We start from the raw sequence: 297 nt of genomic DNA on the forward strand, positions 1-297 counted from the left end.
CAGCAGCCCCGAGGCTGGGCTGGCCTCTCTTCCATGAAGGCCGGGCACGTGCCCGACGCCACGGCCTGAGGGCAGGCATGGAGGTCAACCCCACCTCCCCACCCCGCTGTGCTTTAAGCGCACAGGGTGAACTGGATTTCCTTTGGGATGGCAAATCCAAGACCTCGTTAATGATCATAGCAAGAGCTTTTCAGTGTCACGGGGGTGGGAGTCAGGGCCGGGAAGGATCCAGTCTGAGCTTTTTAAGTTTGACTCTGTACCTCCTTTGAGGTGCATCTCAGGGCCAGGGAGGGACCT

Source organism: Neophocaena asiaeorientalis, unplaced genomic scaffold (assembly GCF_003031525.2).
Source record: "Neophocaena asiaeorientalis asiaeorientalis breed wild unplaced genomic scaffold, Neophocaena_asiaeorientalis_V1.1 scaffold540, whole genome shotgun sequence".
NCBI classification, from domain to species: Eukaryota; Metazoa; Chordata; class Mammalia; order Artiodactyla; family Phocoenidae; genus Neophocaena; species Neophocaena asiaeorientalis.